The sequence below is a fragment of the Macrotis lagotis genome, chromosome 1 (genome assembly GCF_037893015.1).
Source record: "Macrotis lagotis isolate mMagLag1 chromosome 1, bilby.v1.9.chrom.fasta, whole genome shotgun sequence".
NCBI classification, from domain to species: Eukaryota; Metazoa; Chordata; class Mammalia; order Peramelemorphia; family Peramelidae; genus Macrotis; species Macrotis lagotis.
This window is the reverse complement of record NC_133658.1, coordinates 80,304,670-80,324,243: the sequence shown is the minus strand read 5'-3', so window position 1 is coordinate 80,324,243 and position 19,574 is coordinate 80,304,670. Positions and strand designations below refer to the sequence as shown.

At 38.2% G+C, this 19,574-nt stretch overlaps 1 pseudogene; it reads left to right on the top strand.

Moving 5' to 3' along the window:
- Positions 1 to 12,965: 12,965 nt before the first annotated feature.
- LOC141500381 (uncharacterized) lies at positions 12,966 to 15,149 on the top strand (annotated as a pseudogene).
- Positions 15,150 to 19,574: the final 4,425 nt, after the last annotated feature.

Here is a 19,574-nt window from a genome sequence, read left to right as displayed (position 1 = left end):
GGATTTAGACATCTAGAGTAAGGAGAGAAGGGGGACAGGGGGATGGGGGGGCTGTGAGTGATGGAAGAGAGGGTGGACCATGGGGCAGAGTTGTCAGATATAACACATTTTCTTTTTTACTTCTTGCAAGGGGCTTGGATTGGATGGCCTGTCTGGGACCATGGGGCTGGGTAGTTGCTGGGACTTAGGGGTGGTATGTGGGCTCTGGATCTCTTGGCCCCAGGGCCAGTGATCAGTCTACTGAGCCACTCAGCTACCCTATACACATTTAAAAAGAGGGACAGAGTGAAAGGAGAGAGAAAATATAGTGTATGGTAGTGGGAAAGTATGAATGGAGGGAGTTGTAATCAGCAATGGAAACAGTGGAAAAATATGGAAGTAGCTTTTGTGATGGACTTATCATAAAGAATGTGATCCACCTGTGACAGAGCTGGAAGTGTTGGAACATGAAGCACATTTCTTCTTATTATTATTGGGGGGGGGTTGCAGGGCAAATGGAGTTGGGTGACTTGCCCAGGGCTGCACCATTGGGTGACTGTTGGGTGTCTGAGACCAGATTTGAGTCCAGGTGCTCCTGGCTCCAGGGCCGGTGCTCTGTCCACTGTGCCACCTGGCTTCCTCTATTATTATTATTATTATTATTATTATTATTATTATTATTATTATTATTATTATTTTATTTTTAAAATTTTTTTGCAGGGCAACAAGGCTGGGGTAGCCTGCCCAGAGTCACACAGCTGGGTGATTGTTGGGTTTCTGGGGCCAGATTTGAACCCAGGTGCTCCTGACTCCAGGGTTGGTACTCTACCCTCTGTGCCACCTGGTTGCCCCATTATTATTTTTTTATTTTATTTTTAATTTTTTCCTCTTTCCTTTACTTTATTGCCCATGAGTCTATGTTTTTGGGGGAGAGGGGGGTATTATGTTTACTTTTTTTTTTCAGTTGTTGCAAGGCAAATGGGGTTAAGTGGCTTGCCCAAGGCCACACAGCTAGGTAATTATTAAGTGTCTGAGGCCAGATTTGAACTCAGGAACTCCTGAATCCAGGGTCAGTGCGCTATTCAGTGCTCTATCCACTGCGCCACCTAGCCACCCTATGTTTACTCTTAAATAAGAATATTTTAGTAATGTATAAAAAAATCATTTGTACAAAAATAAAATAAATATAATAGAAAAAATGATTAGTGAAATGCAAATTAAAACAATCATGAGGTATCACCTCACATGTATCAGATTAGCTAAGATTAGAAAAAAGGGAAAATGATCAATGCTGGATAGGTTGTGAAAGGATTGGAACATTGATGCATTGATGTTGGAGTTGTGAACAGATACAACTTTTCTGGAGAGCAATATGAAACTATGCCCAACTGCTCGTTCACCTTGAAATTGCGAGGGCAATTCCAATTCTAGGCCTGTATCCAGAAGAAATCATAAAAAACGGGAAATGTCCCACATGTTCCAAAATATTAATAGCAGCTTTTTTGTAGTGGCAAAGTATTGGAAACTGAGGGTATGTCCAATTGGGGAATGTCTAAACAAATTATGGTACATGGATATTAAAGAACATTATAAGAAACCATAAATGGTCAGACTTTAGTGAAGCATGGAATAAATTACAGGATCTGATGCTGAGTGAAGGGAGCAGAACCAGGAGAACAGTGTACATATTGACAACAACATTGTGAGATAATCAGCCTTGTTGAATGCAGGTCCTCTCAGCAGTTCAGAGAACCAGGCCAACCATATTAGACCAGCTATGGACAAGGTTATCCCCATTCAGAGGGAGAAAAACAAAATAAAACAAAAACAACCCTTCAGAATCGGATGAACATTGTATAAAAATTATTTCTTATGTATTTCTTTTCCCTAATCCTAATTCCTCATACCAAAAATGATGAATGTCTTTGAAGTAAGAGAGAAGTTACTTTTCTAAGGAAACAATTGAATCACCCTTTGAGCATCATTTTTGAAATTTGTGGCATTTCTCATAAAATCACTTTAAAAAAAATTACATTAAAAAGTTGAAACCGGGGGCAGCTACATGGTGCAGAGGGATAGAGCACTAGCCCTGCAGTCAGGAGTACCTGAGTTCAAATCCGGCCTCAAACACTTAATAATTACCTAGCTGTGTGGCCTTGGGCAAGCCACTTAACCCCACTGCCTTGCAAAAACCTAAAAAAAAAAAAATAGAAACCAAACAACAACAAACTGTTTTAAACATAATACAAACTTTTTGCCAATCAAGACACTAATTTCAGTTGAATTTATTTCTGAATCCTCTTAAATAGAAAGTTACTTCATTTATCTATCAACTTGACTTTTCAAACTAATTACATTCAAAACCAGTATAGACTAATTTACTTAGTAATGATAATAGCTAATTATTCCCATTTTTATAAATAAGGAAACTGAAGTAAATAGAGGTGCTGTGTAATGTTAACCTGACTGCTGCTGAGGGGATGGAGTGTAAAGGGAGGGTGGAAGAAAATTTTGTAATTTAAAAATGTTCAAATGCATAGGGATGAATGTTAAAAAAATAGACTTAAAAAAAGTTAACAACCAATTGATAGTGTATGAGGAAATCTTTACAGGATTCAGTAGATATTAGACTATATATTAGACTAGAATTTGGGAAATAAGGTGAAATGGATTTAAGTAGTAAAGCTAAAGTGTTAAATCAGAGTTTAACAAGAACGATGGTGTTTCAAAATTTGTAGGGTTAAAATACACTGGAAGGGAAAAAACACAAGAAGTTTTATCAAGTAGAGATAATCAGAAATCAGTGGAATCTTAAGAAAAGTTGAGTTCTCTGTTTATGCTGATAGAGTGAATGGAGGGTAATATGAAGGATGAGTAAAAGTGGTTTGAGGATCTTTTTTTAATCTCAAAATAAGAAGAAACTTTTTTGAGAAATGCAATTTCAGATAAAACATATTCTAACAAATTACATAATTTATCAAATAGACTATATAAATAAATTGGCAGCATGAAATTATTAAATTATAACAGACTAAAATTCTGTTCTTGCAATACCATTAGAAAGGTGTGCCCCAATTTTGAGAACTTCATGATCTCCAAAAGAAGAGGATAGGAATGTACGACTGCTGCCATGAATCTTCAGAAGTGACATAATAGTAGTTGACCCTTGCAAAAAATGAGATTTTATCATTTGTGATTGTAAGCCAGTTTTGTGTTCTCCTGAATCTGAATTAGGATGTGACCTTATTAAAAGTGAGACCTCTTTTGTTAGGATAACCATGGTAGATCAGAAATTAAAATGCAAAATATTCTTGATATGTTGAAATTTCCTACCTGGTTCAAATCCAGCCTCAGACAGTTATTTGAGCAAGTCTTCTGAGCAAGTCACTTCACCTCTATTTACTTTAGTTTCCTTTTTTGTAAAATGGGAATAATTAGTTATTACTATTACTAACTGAATTAGTCTATACTGGTTTTGAATGTAATTAGTTTGAAATGTCAAGTTGATAAATGAATGAGGTAACTATTTAAGAGAATTAAGAAATAAATTCAACTAAAATTAATGTTTTGATTGGCAAAATGTTTGTGTTATGTTTAAAACAGTTTGTTGTTGTTCAGTTTCTACTTTTTATTTTTTAAGGTTTTTGCAAGGCAGTGGGGTTAAGTGGCTTGTCCAAGGCCACAGAGCTAGGTAATTATTAAGTGTTTGAGGCTGGATTTGAACTCAGGTACTCCTGACTCCAGGGCTAGTGCTCTATCCACTGCACCACCTGGCTGCCCTCGGTTTGTACTTTTTTTGAAATCCCATAAATTTCAAAAATAATGCTCATAGGGTGATTCAATTGTTTTCTTAGAAAAGTAACTTTTCTTTTAGTTCAAACCTTTTGGGCAGAAAAAGAAAATAAGTGGAAGGCTGGATATGAGGTGGGTAATAGTTCAGTTGGAGATAGAAGACGCACTTAAGCTTCCCAATGACTTTCTTTGTCCTTTTGTCTCTAGGATCTGGAGCAGGAGATGAAAGGCCAGAGGACAAAGAGAAGGTGCCCTGGTTTGCACCAGAGGGTCTCCACATCACAGTTGACAGATCAGGATGGCAGTGAGAAGTCAGTTTATTTTGCCCTGGCAGATGGAAGATTGCCTGATCCCTTGCTACTTTCCCTGGGTACTTCTGTTGACATTGCTTTCTCTCTCCTAGTGTCTGCTCATGCCTTCTTCAGTAAATTTCTCTTGCTGGTTCACATCAGTAATCCATACTGCAATCATAGGTATCTCCCAAGGCTCTCTTCCCTATATATACCCTCACTTGCTGATTTTTATCAATTCCCAGAGGTTTATTATTTCTATACAGATAACTCCCAGGATTAAATATCCTGTAAAAATTTGCCTCCTGACTTAATTCCTACATCACCAAATGCTTGCTAGACTATTCATGTATCTCATCAAAATCTCTTAATCTAAATAAATTCTATCTCTGTCCCACCATCATCAACCCAGCCCTTTATGAAATTATCCTATTTCTCTTGAGAGTGCCACCATTTTCCTAGCCATAGTTGGTTTAGTATCGTCCTTGATTCTTCCCCCTCTTTTAAAAATCTCCATTTTCCAATCATTTGCTACACACTTTCTATCTTCTACACATTTCTCATCCATTCCCTTCTCTTCATTCACTTATCTACCCCCATTTTGGTTCAGGTCCGCATCTCTTAATTGCCTATTGCAACTGATTCCTAACTAGACTTCCTTCCTTTGAGTTCTACTATGTCTCATCCATCCTACAACCAAATTTTCTGATGGATCCATGAACTCATCATAGGTATTCCACGCAGTCTTACTGATTTCAACCTGTTTATATCTCCCCTTCATATATAATATTTGTCTAGATCTTTCTTTTTTTATTTATTTTTAATTTTAAGTTGTTGGGGTTTTTTTTTGCAAGGCAAACGGGGTTAAGTGGCTTGCCCAAGGCCACAGAGCTAGGTAATTATTAAATGTCTGAGACCGGATTTGAACCCAGGTACTCCTGACTCCAGGGCCGGTGCTTTATCCACTGCGCCACCTAGCCGGCCCTGTCTAGATCTTTCAATAAGTGGTTCCATGCAATGCATTAAGGGACTTTCTCATATTCTCTTGGAATCCCGTGGTTATGAATGGAACTGTTAGATTGTGCATTTTTTTTTATCTTTTCAAATGACCAGACCATATAGTTGAGTGAAAAGCTGTACTGAGGTGTTTTGTCTTTATATCATAGTCATTTCAATCTGTCCTAGGAGTCCTCTGTAGCAGAAGAGATTGAAATTGGTACTAATTGAGATTAGCTGCGCTTTGGTGCAATTAAAAACCCCCAGCTGTTTGCCTCATGTCTGTTAAGGAAATCTTGGTAGGTTCCATACATGGTTATTGTTTATTCTAACGTTTTTCTCCTGGTTGGGAAGCGAAGCGGGTAAGGGAGAGTTTAGCTTGTGAACGAATTTTGCAGGGTTTTTTTTTCTGCTATTACTTTTCTCTTGTAATGTCATAAAGTTTGTAAAATAGAAGGCCATTAAGAAAAAAATATTTTGTTAAGTCCTATGTATGGAGGAGGTGGGGCAGTGACTGCGCAGGGAAGCTTGCACGTGTTGAAACAAGGCCGGCACAGATGGGCGAGATGTCCAGTTTGGGTCATTATCAAGAGTAAATAAAGTAAATAAAATAAATCAAAGTAAATAAAGCCTGGGCACGGCGGTGGGCGCGGCGGTGGGCCCTGTGGTGGGCACCGCGGTGGGCGCGGAGGTGGGCACCGTGGTGGGCACGGCGGTGGTCGCCGTGGTGGGAGTGGCGGTGGGCACCGTGGTGGGCGTGGCAGTGGGCGCGGAGGTGGGCACCGTGGTGGGCGCGGAGGTGGGCACGGCGGTGGTCGCCGTGGTGGGAGTGGCGGTGGGCACCGTGGTGGGCGTGGCAGTGGGCGCGGAGGTGGGCACCGTGGTGGGCGCGGCGGTGGGCGCCGTGGTGGGTGCGGCGGTGGGCACCGTGGTGGGAGCGGCGGTGGGCCCCGTGGTGGGCGCAGCAGTGGGCGCGGAGGTGGGCACCGTGGTGGGCGCGGAGGTGGACACCGTGGTGGGCGCGGCTGTGGGAGCGGCGGTGGGCACCGCGGTGAGCGCGGAGGTGGGCACGGCGGTGGGCGCGGCTCCGGGCGAGATCGGAGGGCGGCTCCACGGGCTCCCCGGCGGCACGCACCTGCTTGGCGGTGCCACCTGGCTCTATGCCACACCCCACCCCGGCCTTCCTGGCGGGTTAATTAAAGAACCCCAAGAAAGGACCCGCATGCCGCGCTCCGCCCCCCTGCCCCCAAGAGGCCGCAGGCTCCCGGGGGCGCCCGAGCCATCACGTGGTCGGGGCGGGGGGAGGGGTTGGGGGAGATCGACGGGGCTCGGCCGTGACTGGGTGGCGCTTCCCACGCCACAGCCGGCTTCTGCCTTACGCATGCGCACAGACACCCTCGCCCCTCCGACTCCACTTCCGGAAATCTTGGTTCTCTCCGCCCTTTTGCCAGGGTGGGCGGGGCCTTCTCTAGCGGTTGCCACGGAAACGTCCACACGCTCCAAAGAGCGGCTTCCCGCGGTTGCGGAGACAGCTGAGGGAGAATGGCCGGAAGGGGCGGGAGGCAAGGGGCTCGTCACTTCCGGTTCTCATGGAGCCGCTCAGCGTCTGCTCCGTCTTCCCAGCCCTGGCCCTGGGAGCCGGCGCCCCTCCGGCCTCGGGTCCCCGCTGCTGCCCCCCGCTCCTGGGGAGCCATCTGCCCGACTGCGGGGTCCCCGGGCCCGGGCCTGCCCCAGCTCGGCCCCCGTGCTGCTGCCGCCGGCGCCGGGCTGCGAATGAGGTCCGCTCGGGGCTGCGTCCGGCCCGCATGTAGGGCCAGCCGGCGCCCAAGGCCCTTCTCGATCGTGCCAGAGGGCCTCAGTGACAGTGGAGTCCAGTTCCTTAATCTTAGAGTTGAAGAAAAGTAATAATAAATAGTAAAGAGACAAGTAATGATAATTGTTATGTAGAACTCGAAGAATCTTTCAGTCAGTCTCGGTCCTCGAAATGATTTTACCGATGACTCCCATCCGCTAAGAGGTGAGATTCATCAAGTCTTTCCCCCAGCACTTCGTCCCCACGGTCTCCCCGCTTTCCTCTGGTCACATTGGCAGCAAGCAGCACAGCCAGGATTCCCTGACAGATTCCTTTACTTTTGGACCGCGTTCCCTTTGTATAGCACACTATCATTCTGGGTAACATAGCAGATAGGCTTTATACTTTGCCAGTCCACCTCTCTTTCCTTAAATCATTCCCAGTGTGAGATTGCTAAGTCCTGAAATTGGTGCCATAATGTATAAAATAAAAAAACATGAAAATAACATAGATTTACCTAAGTCTCTTAGGAGGTCTACGTTTTCCTTACAGAAATGTGCAGGCGTTAAAAACTATTTTCCCACTTCAAAGATGAAGAAACAGAGAGGGGATAGTTTATCATATAGCCGGACAATATTTAAAAAGGTGGAATAAGTTTCAAAATGAGTCAAGTAAATCAAAACCCGATGCATTCATAGGAAGATAATGTAGAATGTTTCTATCTGAACTTTTTCCTTTCTATCTATCCTTTTTTTCTTTTACTAATCTAGAGATTGACCTTATTGACCTTAATACAAAAGTTTTTGCTGTGGGAGAAACGGAGTTAAAACTCCATTGGCTCCCATTTCTATGTTATGTAGTTGAACCCAGAAGGCAGTTGGAAAGAGAAAATTGTAAAGCAATTGTAATAATATGGTAATGCACACAGCTTATTTTAAAAGTTAATTGTGAGAATAGCTTTTCACAAAATTTTATTGTGTTAAACAATAATGTGTTTTAAAAGTTAAATTATGTAGCAGGCAGTATGACAGAGTAGAGTGTTGCATATGGTTCCTGGATAGCCCGGGTTGTGATCCTGCCTCTTAACAGACTTAAATGACACAGACCAAGTGGCCATTTTCAAATTAATTACCCTCCCAGAGCCTAACTCTTCAAATATAAACTGAGAGTGCTTACCTCAAAGATTCCTTTCAAGGTTCAAATGAGATAATATCCATAAAGTAGCTTGCAAACTGAAATTCTGTACTATGTCTCCTATCAAAGTTAAGAAAGAAAAGGCCATGTAGGAGTTATAATATAATCACTCTAGATATATTTAATTTAGTGTGAAGTGGTCAAGATAGGAAGAAATGTCAGTGGAGAATGTTAATGGAAATTATATCTGACTCCTAGAGGATAACTACCTTTTGTGTTGAATCAATAATTACTAAAAATTTGTTAACGTTAGTATTGTGTATTTAAACTTTTAAAAGTTGCTTTCAAGTTGACATTTGAAAGAAGGGTCGCTTCTCCCTTAAAAAGATGATGAGGGCAGCTAGGTAGTGTAGTGGATAGAGCACTAGCCCTGGAGTCAGGAGGACCTGAGTTAAAATATGACCTCAGACACGAGGTGTGTGACCTTGGGCAAGTCATTTAACCCCATTGCCTTGCAAAAACCAAAAAAAAAAGATGATGACTGTGATTAGAAGTATGGCACTTAGCCAGTCTCAGAGTCATTTCTTCATTTGTAAAATGAAAAATGATAGTTTTTGCCCTGTTTTACAAAAAATTTCCAGAATGAAGTACTTCATAAACTAAACACATTTTTATATGTAAAACATATGCACATATATATGTTGTTGCTGTTCATAAATGGTGAGGATTACATGGTTGATATTTTACTAAGTAAGAATTCCTAAGTAATACAATTACTAAGGTAATTGTATTAAACCTTAAACTTCAGGTACTTCTCTTCCTAAAATTTCTGCCAAATTTACCACTTCCTGAAGATTCAAAAGGAACTGGTGACAATGAAGGATGTGGCAGTGGACTTTACCCAGGAGGAGTGGGGAAACCTGGACCCTTGTCAGAAGGAGTTGTATAGGAATGTGATGCTGGAGAACTATAGGAACCTTGTCTTCCTGGGTAAGGACAGCTATTCCCAGTACCTCAGATTCTTTTTATTGCTGTACTTTTCTTCACTTATTAAAATATCATTATCTAAATGATAAACATCTGAGAGTTATTGTTTGGCATGCAGAGACCAGTTTGCTCTTGTTACCAGTGAAAAGCTCCTTAGTCCTAGATGAATAGTCTTTCTCGTGAATGACTGGAAACTAGCTTCTTATTTGTGTTGCCTTTGAGGTAGTAACCTCTCCCATTCTCTGACCTTTTAGGTCAGAGATTCTCCCCTAAAGGTCCAAAGCAGATTCTAAAGTCATGAGAGTTTCATTTTCTTAATGGGAGTAAATGAAATGTAATTTGTAATGGCAAATCTTCTACATGTAGCCTCAGTATTTCTCAGGAACACAGGCAGTTGATTCTTCTAACCTTCCTTTGAGTATACCTACTAGCATGCTTCTTTATTCCAGAGGCTGAATGAGGATTTGATAGACAGCAACACTTTTCCATTTCCAATGAATAGGACTTATATATAGTTTGGAAACCAGATGTAATTTCCTTCTTGGAAGAAGGGGAAGCACTTCAGATTCTGGACAGAAAAGTACCAAGGATCATCACTCTAGCTAAGTCAATGAAAACCAGGCTTTTAGAAGTTGTAAGCTGCATCTTAGCTGGTCTTTCTGTGGAAGAATCAGTGAAATATTGGACTTAAATCTCCTTAAGGGCCCCCATGTCTCTAGAGAAGAGCGAGGACTATGTCATCTGAGCTGTCAATAAAGTAATTTACTTACATTTGTCCCTTCTTGAATTCCTCCTTTTTAGGGGAATAGTTTCTTGACAATCAGAAATAGATCTTGCTCTTCCATTTTTCCTTGAGGTTACTTAATCCCCAGTAGAAATTCTTTTGCCTCATCTCCCTTCATCATCTCTTAAATTTTTTTTCAGTTAATAAAATTATTTTCTCATTGTTTTTCTTGCCCTTCTTTGTCCTTCATTTTTTTTTTTTTGCAAGGCAATGGGGTTAAGTGGCTTGTCCAAGGCCACACAGCTAGGTAATTATTAAGTGTCTGAGGCCGGATTTGAACTCAGGTACTCCTGACTCCAAGGCCAGTACTCTATCCACTGTGCCACATAGCTGCCCCTCCCTTCCCTTCTTAAAACAAAAAAAAAAAGAAAATTAAATTTGAAACAAATTTGCATAGTCAAGAAAAACAAGTAACCTGCATTCACCATGAAATAAAAACATACAAACTGGGCAAAGATGATGAAATGACAATAAAGAAACTTAGAAAATGCCACCAAATAAGCTGGTCAAGAAAACTCTTAACAAACTCATTGCAACAAGCAACAGTTTCAGAAAACTATAAATCTCAAAAATTGAAGCACTTTTAATCAGCTATAATAAAATCCAGCATATAAATAGAAAAAAATAGCCCATTCAAAGTAACTACAAAATGCATAAAATATCCGTGAGCCAATCTTTCAAGATCTACATTCAAAAGAGTGAAAAGCAATTTAAATAATTGAAAGATATTCACTGCTTATATTCTGTGGAAATATTAAAAGGAAATACTTAAAATTAATTCACAGTATTCTTAAACTACCAAATAATTACTTCTAGACAACACAATTTCTTTGGAGGGACAAGATGTAGAAGTTAAGGCTTTCCTTCCCTTATCAATTTGCTATCCCAGTTCTCTGAAACATCCTTTCCAAACTTTTTCATCCTTCCTCAAATCAGATTTCCTTTGTCTCCTATCCTTAACTTTTTCAAATGAAATCCTTCATATTTTACTGGAAAATATTCCCCAAGAGCTTCCTCTTAGAACTCAGATGCCTTTTGCCACTGTATCCTCCTTGACCCAGCAGTGGCCCCTGTCAGTGCTAACCTTTCTACCTGCTCAAAGAATGCTATTCTATCACATCTCTAAAGAGATTGCCACTTCTGTCATTCCCCACTCTTTCACTTCTCTTCAATCTCTCCCTGTTGACTGGCTCCTCTATGATCAATAAAAACCATTCCAATTTTTCCCCTATTCTCAAAAATTCCTCACTTGATTATACTATCTCCACTATTATCCTATAACTCTTCTGTCCTTTGTGGCTAAACTCCTTGAGAAGCCCATTTATAATTGGTACCTCCACTTCTCCTCTTTACCCTTTTCTTTTTTCCCTACAATCCAACTTCTGACCTCAATATTCTATTGAAAGTATTCTCTCAGCAGTTATTAGTGATCTTCTAAATGTTGAATCAATGCCCTTTTCTCAGTCCTCATCCTTTTTGACTTTTCTGCTGTTTTTGACAGCATTAATCACTCTGTTCTCCTTGATAGTCTCTTCCCTCTTAGGTTTTTGGAATACTACTACTCTCTTCTGGTTCTCCTCCTACTTATCAAACCTTTCCTTTTCATTCTCCTTTACTGGAATTTCATCCATGTTATTCCTAGTAATCCAGGTTATCCCACACGTCCCTCCCACTATATACTACTTCACTTCTGATTCTTATAATGGCTTTCAGATCCAACCCTAATATCTCTGTTGATTTTCTGTTTTTTTGTCTCCATCTACCTGTTTGACTTCCCAAACTGGAAGTCCTATAGACATCTTAGACTCTAAATTCATTATTCTTCTCCCTGTTGAACTTCCTAGTCTTATAGGTTTGCAAACTATGTTACCTTTGATTGCCCTCTCTCCCTTCCCCTGAATCCAGTCCCTTACCAAAGTCTATAGTTTTTTACCTTCATAAAATCTCTCCAATAAGCCCCTTCTCTCCTTTAATACTGCCACCACATTGGTACAGGCCACCAGTACATTATGCTTGGATTATTGTAGTTGGCTGCTAGTGGGTCTTGCCTATAACCCTTCCTACTCCAGGCCATCCTCTGGTAATCTGTCAAAATGATTTTCTAAAACACCAGTCTGTCCATGTCACCCCTTTGGTGTCACATATAAAGTCCTCTGGTGTTCAAGATCCTCCATAACCTAAACCTCCCTTCACCTTTCCAATCTTTTTGTGCCTTCTTTAACCTGTTCCTCCAGTGACACTGACCTCCTGGATGTTCTGTTTCAGCTCCATCTCTGGAACATTCTCCCTTCTTGTCTCCACCTCCTGGCTTCCCTCAAGTGTAAGCTAAAAATCTCACCTTCTGCAGGAATCTTATTCCAGTTCCTCTTAATTCTGGTACTTCCCTTCTCTTCATTATTTCTTATTTATCCTGTACATGGCTAGTTTGTACATATTTATTTAGTAGTTGTCTCCTCCATTAGTGTGTGATATCCTTAAGGGCAAGGACTGTCTTTTGCCTTTCTTTTTATCCCCAGCTCTTAATACAATGCCTGACCTGTAGTAAATGCTTAATCAATGCTTTTAACTGATTTTCAGAATTAACTGAAAATATTTACATTTTTGTTTCTTTCAGATTAGAAAACTGGTCCTGGAACTGAATCTTCTCAAGAAAGACTCAGAAGGGATAATTTCTATGTCTTTAAATAGAAAGAAACTTGGGAATATCACATAGATTGAAAGGACTACAGAGGAACCAAGAGGAAAAATTTTTTGGGCAAGTAAAATAATCATTCAACAGAAAACCCAGAATATATGGTGCTATTTTCAGGCCAAACTCTATTTATCTTAGCAGTTGTCCATACATGAAAATGTCTCCATATATGTAGTATATATATTATTAGCATTTTTAACATTATTCAGGATTAAGTAGCTATATTAAATATGAAAATTCTTTGATTTATATTTCAAATCTTTTCAATGGTTTAGAACAGTGACCACTTTTATTTATTTTGTTGACTATTTCCCTATCACATTTTACTCTGGTTTGGGCCACATGAGAGTATTGGATTGCTTGTGAGCAGCCTATTTTTTACCTTTGGTTTAGAATTTATAAAGAGTAGATATTTTGTAAATATGACACATAAATTACCATTCATACATTACTTCTTATTATGTAATTTTCATTTGAAAAAGTCTTCATAAAAGTAATGTATACAAAAAAGGCCCCTGGCCTTTTGAACAAAAGATAAATATGAATGTATTGATTGTGGAAATGCTTTATGATTCTAGCTTTACTCAACATCAGAGCCTACATATTGGAAAGTGACCTTATGAATATGGAAAGGTCTTCTGCTGGTGCTCACAGTTTACCTAACATCAGAGACTATATGAAATCTGATGAATGTCATGTGTGTGGAACAAAATTCCCCTCTAAAAAATACCTTAATGATTGTCAGAAAATTCACACTCAAGAAAAACCATATAAATCCCTGGATTATGTGGAGGTCTTTGACAGGAGATTACAGTTATCTTCACATCAGAAAGTGGTTAATGGAGAGAAACCTTATGAATATAATAATTGTGGGAAGGCCTTTCATCAGACTTCGTTAACTGGACATCAGAGAATTCATACCGGAGAGAGTTACAAATCTAACTATTGTGAGAAAGCCTTCTGGGTTAAACTATACCTTACTAGACATTAGAGACTTCATACTGGAGAAAAGCCTTATTGTGCAAAGGTTGGAGTTCACAGTTAACTAACTGGGTATCAGAGAATTCATACTGGAGAGAAACCTTACAAATGTAACTATTATAGAAAAGCCTTTCATTGGAGTTCACAGTTAAGTGGACACCAAAGAATTCATACAGGGGAGAAGCCTTATGAATGTAAAGATTGTGGGAAGACCTTCTGCTGGAGTTCACAGTTAGCTAGACATCAGAGAATTCATATTGGAGAGTAGTCTTACAAGTGTAATGATTGTGAGAAAGCCTTTCACCAGGATTTACAATTAACTCTACATCAGAGAATTCACACTGGAGAGAAACCTTACAAATGTAACAATTGTGAAAAGGCCTTCCACCAGAGTTCTGAATTAATTCTACATCACAGAATTCATACTGGAGAAAAGCCTTACAAATGTAAAAATTGTGGGAAGGCCTATAACCATAACTCAGAGTTGACTCGACATCAGAGAATTCATACTGGAGAAAAGCCTAACAAGTGTAATGACTGTGTGAAGGCCTTCCATATCAAAGTACACCTAATTAGACATCAGAGACTTCATACTGGGGAGAAGCCTTATAAATGTCATAACTGGAAATTTCTTTTGCTAGGGTTCACAATGGACTGTACATTACAACACTCATACTGGAGATGCCCCTTATAAATGTAATGATTGTGGAAAGGTTTTGCTGGAGTTCCCAGTTCATTGAACACTAACGAATTCATACTGGAGAAAAACCATATTGGCTGGTCTTCACAATTTACTCGACACCTGAGAATTCATAGAGGAGAAACCTGTAAAGGTCAAGAATATATATATGAACCTTCCCTGGGAGCCTGCCCTTTATTTAATATCAGGGGAATCATACTTGATAAAAGTTTTGTAAATGTAATGAATATAGAGGGAACTTCCACTCAAACTGCTTTATTCAACATCAATGATTACACAGTGGAATTAGGCTTACATGAAACAAATGAAGTAAATGAAATTATTGCAAAGCTTACTCCAGCAGTATATATCAAGATATATTTGACATATATCAGAGAAGACTTTGTATGATAAAAGCAAGACCTTTTCTTAACACAAAAACACTCATATTGGAAAAAAAAAATCTCCATGAAGATGGAACTTTGTGAATGTAATTAATGAGAGAGATGATTTTCAGTCAGATTACTTAATTGAGCTGAATCTTTACAAAATGAGGGATCCAAAGAGGAAGAAGTTTCATAGAAGGTGTCTTTTGGGGGGATAGTTCAAAGAAAAAGATTTGTAAGGTAGAATGTCATGTGTGAGGAGGAGCAAGTAGGCTAATGCCATGTATCATTGAGGACAATCCTCTTTGAAAACCAAACCTAACTGATAAAAGGTTCAAAAAAGAAAAATGGGGAAAAAGTAAAATTGTCCATTTCATAAGTCCATTGAGTCTCATCTCATATAGCTGTCTGGTTCTCTGCTACTCTAGAAATCTTCTCTTGGGCATACTGGACTGTGTGGGACTTCTGAGAGCTTTTAGGAGTTAAGGTCACTTGTAGAGATCCCCTTTTTCTGCTAAACTTTTTATTTTTTTTTGCAAGGCAATGGGGTTTAGTGGCTTGCCCAAGGCCACACAGCTAGAATTATTAAGTGTCTGAGACTGGATTTGAACCCAGGTACTCCTGACTCCAGGGCTGGTGCTTTATCCACTGCGCCACCTAACTGCCCCCCCCCCCCCAGCTAAACTCTTTTATAAATTAGATCTTAATATAATTTTTCAGTTTGTTTTGACAATAACTAGGTTAAATAGTGAGAGCTCACACCGTTTGTTTCTACTAATAAAAGCATCAATTTGGAAGACTATTTTAGGTTAGGCAGTTGTCTTGTTGATATATCTAAGAAGAAACTCAAACACAAATCAAAATATTAGAAAACTATGAGCACAATTTTTATACTTGGCATTGTTCATTTGCTTTTTGGGTGGGGTGAATCTGCTAAGAAAGTAATAATAGAACATTATAAATAATCATTCATTTGGGCTCCTACCTAATTCCAATCAACTTTTATTAATAAGTTTGATATTTTATATAAATTATATAGGGATAGATAGGTATCCATAGTGGACCTCATACTTTAATGTATTGTTCACTACATGTTTTTTTGCCAAGTTATAAGGTTCATTTGTGAATCCACAAGAATCCTGAGATATCTCCATCTTGTTTTGCTCAAGTTCCATATTCAATCCAATATAGGTGGGATGCCTTGATGCTTTGGAAAGTCCCTCAATTTATTTTTGTGCCTCCAAACCATTCTCACTTCCAGTACCAGCAGGTGTCCATCTTATGACAACTTAAGTCAGTGGAGATGCACCATGCTTCACCCAACTTGTAATCCCCCAAATGATTTGTCTTTTTGGCCCTCAGGAACAAAGTATATCAACCAATGTGATTTTGTATTTCATTGTGCTTCTTTTGCATATTTGGAAACCCTATAAAAAAGCAAGGTCCTGAAAGAAGGGAGCATCTCAGATTGTGAGGGAAGATCTGAGATCCATTTCATTAGAAAGGACTGGGGACCTTTTAATAAAATTCCATTGGCTCAGAATTCTATATCAGTTTCTTTTATTATAGATTGGGCCACTTTAAGATAGCCACTAATGCACAACTGAATTCTCTTAAAAGTTGCCATATTAACTACAATTGTAGCAAAAGGTGTTGGGAAACGATGTAATTTAAAAATAGTGCTTATTGGGGTGGCTAGGTGGCACAGTGAATAATAGATCACTGGCCCTGGAATCATGAGTACTTGAGTTCAAATCTGGCCTCAGACACTTAATCATTACATAGCTGTGTGGCCTTGAGCAAGCCACTTAACCCCATTTACCTTGAAAAAACCTAAAAACAAAACAGAACAGTGCTTATTAAATAAATTGTTAATAAAATATTTTTCAATTTCTAGCCATGGTCAATAACCCCAAGTAAAAGTGGATATCTCTTTGAAGCATTTACACGATAGGCCACAAACTAGTCTTCTTTTGCTGTAACTAATTGTGCTAAAATTCATTTCATTAACACAGAACAGAAAACAGTTATGATTATAACCTCATTAAGTAACTGAATTAAATCCTGATTTCAAATATACTACTGTTATTACCTAAATATCCCCATAGTTTTGTGAGAAATGTAGAGGTACTTATCTTATATGGGAATATATAACTAGTAACAGTCAGATGACAAGACTGGCTACTCATTTCCTTAATTGTTTAGACCATGAAAAAAGGACTAAATTCAAGCCCAAATAGCTCAAATCTTATATCTGCATCTTATTAGTGTTCAGATGTTCTCCAATATTAGCTTATGAGATAAAGAACTAATATTGTGATTATACTAAAAACCAAACATGATATAGAAACCTGCCATAAAAAAAGAATATCCTGAGGTCAGCTTCAGACTAGAGCCATACAGATAGCCAGATGCAATGAGTCAAACTTAAATGGTGGGATACCTTTGATAGAAGAGGAAATGTCATTCTGGGAAAATTGAGACAGCCTAACCCTTCTGCTCAGCCCTTGCCAAGAGTTACTCTCCCAGTATTTCCCCATGAGATTCCTTGTAGTTCATGGATGTCAATCCATTGGATTGCTGGCATCATGGATCATTGGCCTAATAGCACTTCTTTTTTTATTATTTTTTTAATTTTACAATTTTTCCCCCAATCTCACTTCTCTCCTCCCCCCCCCCACAGAAGGCAGTCTGATAGTCTTAACATTGTTTCCATGCTATACATTGATCAAAATTGAATGTGTTGAGAGAGAGAAATTATATCCTTAAGGAAAAAATAAAATATAAGACAGCAAAATTACATAATAAGAGACCTTTTTAAAAAAAAAATTTAAGGGTCATAGTCTTTGGTCTTTGTTTAAACGTCACAATTCTTTATTTGGATACAGATAGCATTCTCCATTGCAGGTAGCCTAAAATTGTCCCTGATTGTTGCCCTGATGAAATGAGCAAGTTCATTAAGATTGATCATCACCCCATGTTGCTGTTAGGCTGTACAATGTTCTGGTTCTGTTCATCTCACTCTGCATCAGTTCATGCAAATCCTTCCGAGGCATTTCTGAATTCCCATCCCTCCTTGCTTCCTGTAGAACAATAGTGTTCTATCACATACATATACCACACTAATAGTAATTCTTGATGATCATTCCTGGAGTCAGTTTCAGAATTATAATATCAGTTAACAATCTCATACAATAACAATCTTATACAATACTATCAGCTAATCTTATACAGTAACAATCTTGACTATAACCTCACATTGGTAACAAGAGATTCATCATAAAATCACAATTTATCTTGCTTTAGTGAGATTTGCAATTAGAGGAAGAAGCAAGGACTAGAAATTTAACATATCATCAAAGGCCTCTATCACCATTACATCCTAGTGTATGGAATCAAGTAAGCAGATTACTTATATGGAAAAATTAATTGAGAGTCCAACCTTACCCTTTCAAAGGTAACCTTATTCCCAGGGGCATATCAAATAGCCTTAGATCTCAGATATCACTCCCATTAAGCTGCTGGAGCTTTTCTTTGAGTACTTATTTAAGGTCAGTCCAATGAAAACAAATCCAAAACGATTATTCAGGATTTAAAAATTTCACTTAAAAAGTAAAGTTTCACTAATGACAGTAGGACTGGACACAATTGTTATCAATGCCATCAAAATAAATTCACTAAGAAAATTTATTAGGCTTTCTAAGAATTGCACAAGATTTTTACTTAAACATTCCCACAAACGATTTTTAGTTAAACATTCCTTTCTAAAAATATTTCTTTCAAAAATAGCTTAAAAATTTATCTTGATGTAAAAAGGCAGTAATTAGAGTCCAGTGAATAATTTATAACTGTAAGTTCACATAGTTAGTGAATATATAGTAACTGTAAACCTGTTCAAATTGACATATATCTCTTATCAATCCAAAAAAGAAAAAAAAACTTTAAAAGTTGTTGTAAAATGTCCTTAAGCATCATAAATCCCTAAAATACCATAAATAAATTTCTAATTACCACAAATCCCTAATTACTATCCCCTGCCATTAAAAGTTGTTTGCAATGGGGAGGAGATTCAGTTTTCTAAGGGAAAAATGCCAAAAATATATTGAATTAAACTGACTTTATCATAATCCCTAATAATTTAGTCAATAAACTTGAACAGTTTTCAAGAATGATAGCCAAATAATTTTTTGACTCTTCCTCAAAAACATGGCATTGATGGTATTGATAACAATTGTGTCCAGTCCTACTGTCATTAGTGAAACTTTACTTTTTTAAGTGAAACTTTTGAAATCCTGAAGCCTGGCAGTTTGTAATTTTTTAAGTTACAGTACTTGTGATTATTACAACATGTGGTAATAAGCAGCGCTGAAAATGATATAAAAGTTTTCAAACTTTTTCACCTTTTACCAGTAAAATTCATAATCTCACAACATCCAGATTGTATGAAAAGTTGCTTTTCTAATAACATCTGATACAATGTTTTACCAAATTTCCCAACATAAGAAAATATAGAAACATAACAATACCATAAACTATATTATGCATATGAAGCTTTAAACATAATCCATTACTAACCAGGTGACTTCAATTCAGTTGAATGTGTTTCCAAATTACCTTATGCAGAAAAATCATTGAATATATTTAACTGCAACTTACATAAACAGATCTCTGAACTTCTTTTTTATAAAAACTCTGTCAGACATTTTATCATATATAAAGAAGAAAATTTTAATTATCTGTATAAAATGAAGTTCTCTTAATACTTAATTTATAATACAGAAATTTTTTTTTTGTCAAGGCAATTGGAGTTAAGTGACTTACCCAGCATCACATAATTAGGTCCTAACTATTTAAATTGCAAGAGAAACCATTTTTCTAACCATGTGGGTATTACCATGTTTATCAATATAAACATATAGTTAGTTTCATATTAATAATACTAGGAAATATTATAGGAAGTTTTACGAACAGTTTAAGTTCACTTCTGTTTTCAGATTAACTTAAGGTATACTTGACGAAGTATTTTAAGTCATTATTTTTAGAATTTCTTCCCCTAAGATGCTGGATGACTGATTTTTGGCC